The sequence below is a fragment of the Arvicola amphibius genome, chromosome 2 (assembly GCF_903992535.2).
Source record: "Arvicola amphibius chromosome 2, mArvAmp1.2, whole genome shotgun sequence".
In the NCBI taxonomy this organism is placed as follows: domain Eukaryota; kingdom Metazoa; phylum Chordata; class Mammalia; order Rodentia; family Cricetidae; genus Arvicola; species Arvicola amphibius.
The window spans coordinates 46068321-46070678 of record NC_052048.2 but is presented as its reverse complement, the minus strand read 5'-3'; the positions used below and the strand labels follow the sequence as shown (position 1 = coordinate 46070678).

The 2358-nt window shown below is 39.8% G+C and overlaps 1 pseudogene; it reads left to right on the top strand.

Moving 5' to 3' along the window:
• Window positions 1-263: 263 nt before the first annotated feature.
• Window positions 264-1008, top strand: LOC119808100 (annotated as a pseudogene).
• Window positions 1009-2358: the final 1350 nt, after the last annotated feature.

Here is a 2358-nt window from a genome sequence, read left to right as displayed (position 1 = left end):
TAGACTTTCAGAAAGCTAAGGAATGGGGTGGATCCAGCTGTCAAAGCCATGGCTTTAATCCTAGTCATATTGCTTAGCAAATTAAAGTCTCATTTGGTCAGAAAAAGAGAGATATATAGTAAAGATATTAAAGAGACCTCTAAATGGTTTACAGTGTGTTTAAAAATATATACGTAGGCGCCGCCATTTCGTGGACGCCAGGGCACCGTTAGCATCTACGGAAGTAGATCACGGAGGGCGCGGGTGGGATTCGTCCGAGTGTTGGGATTTGAGCTGCGGTTCTCGAACCCAGTATCTCGAAATGCATCGTGACTCCTGTCCATTAGATTGTAAGGTGTATGTAGGTAATCTTGGAAACAATGGGAACAAGACTGAATTAGAACGAGCATTTGGCTATTATGGACCGCTCCGAAGTGTGTGGGTTGCTCGAAACCCTCCTGGCTTTGCTTTCATTGAATTTGATGATCCCCGAGATGCTGCTGACGCTGTCTGAGAGCTAGATGGAAGAACACTATGTGGCTGCCGAGTAAAAGTGGAGCTGTCCAACGGTGAGAAAAGAAGTCGGAATCATGGCCCCCCCTCCCTCTTGGGAGGGTCGTCGCCCTCGAGATGATTGCCGTAGGAGGAGTCCTCCACCTCGGCGAAGATCTCCAAGGAGGAGAAGCTTCTCTCGAAGCCGGAGCAGGTCACTTTCTAGAGATAGGAGAAGAGAGAGGTCTCTGTCTCGTGAGAGAAACCACAAGCCGTCTCGCTCTTTCTCTAGGTCTCGTAGCAGATCTAGGTCAAATGAAAGGAAGTAGAAGACCAGTTTGCAAAAGAAGTGGTGTACAGGAAGTAACTTCATTTGACAGGAGTATGTACAGGAAATTCAAGTTTTGTTTGAGACTTCATAAGCTTGGTGCATTTTTAAGATGTTTTAGCTGTTCATGTTCCCTTAAGCAAGATTGAATTTGCTTTGAACTTTAGTTTTTCATAGACTGAAATAAATCTAGATCCTGCCCAGTTAAAGTGTGATGTACTAATGATAAACCACTGATGGAAATTGAAAAAACTAGTTTCTTTAGTAGCTGGGACACAGTCTGGAGCTGTGGGTGAAATGATAAGCAGTCTTTAAAAGCTGCTGTTAACACAAGTTAACAGGGAAAGGGTGGGAACTGTACTCTGCAGATTTTCAAAGAGGTTCCTCACTGATTGCTATCTATGGAGGAAGCTGTTTGTAACATTCTTTATTTGGAAATTGAAGACTAAGTTACCAGTTGGTTTAAGGGTACATTGTAGAGCTGAACCTTTGAGTTATTGTGCAAGATTTTTTTTTCATGCTGTCATTTGTAATATGTTTGTGAGAGTCCTTGGGATTAAAGTTTTGGTTACAAATTGTTGTTTAACTTGAAAGCCTGTTTTTCCTTACACACTCAAATCTGTGAGCTTGGTATCAAGTCCAAGTTTAACATTCCTTTTGGAAGCCATACTTATATTTTCTTGTAAAGTGCTTTTGGATTAATAAAATACTAGCCTAATTGTGTAGTAGTCAGTTGAGCAAACCCACTGTTACCATTGTTATCCCTGGGAAAGCTTTTGGTTACCCAGTTATTTCTTTGTAAGAAACATAACTGAGAGGCACTGGATTAGTGAATTTTTCTCCCCTTTGGCTGTCACCTAACTAAGATTTAGTTATTTTTTAGGAGTTGAAGCCAATTCAAGATCATGTCACTAACATTGTAAAGTAGCACCAGTGTGGTATTGTAATTCTTTAAGTTGCCCATAAAAAGTAGCTTTTATCTTCAGCATGAAAACATTCAACAAAGTTTAAAAATTGATTTCATTTGATAACTTGAGGTCTTGCATGGGATTCCAAACTGATCATGATGTAAAATCTACCATACGGCTAAATGTAACGATGCACAGTTGAATATGGAGGCATGCATACCCTGTCTCTTAGAAATCTGGAGGAGTTGTGGTTTCAGATTTTGTGTGTGTGTGTGCAATTAGATTAAATCATAATGCAACAGTCAAAAAAATATATATATGTAGGCTTGGGAAAGAAAAGAAAAAGGATAAAGCCCTTTAAAAAAGAGAGAGTAGTTGGGTGTTGTGGTACACACCTTTAATCCCTGTACTTGGGAGACAGAGGCAGAGGTAGGCAGATCTCTTCACATAGATTCAAGGAGAGTCTGGTATACAGAGTAAATTCCAGGACAGGCAAGGATACACAGAAAAACCCTGTCTCAAAACAATCAAAATAAAATAAAGATAAAAGAAATAGAGTTTAAATTCGAGCCACATAAAGATGGAAAGTAAGAGCATCTGAATACTAATACTGTATGTTATTATGTTGTCTTTGAATTGTTTGATGGCTGA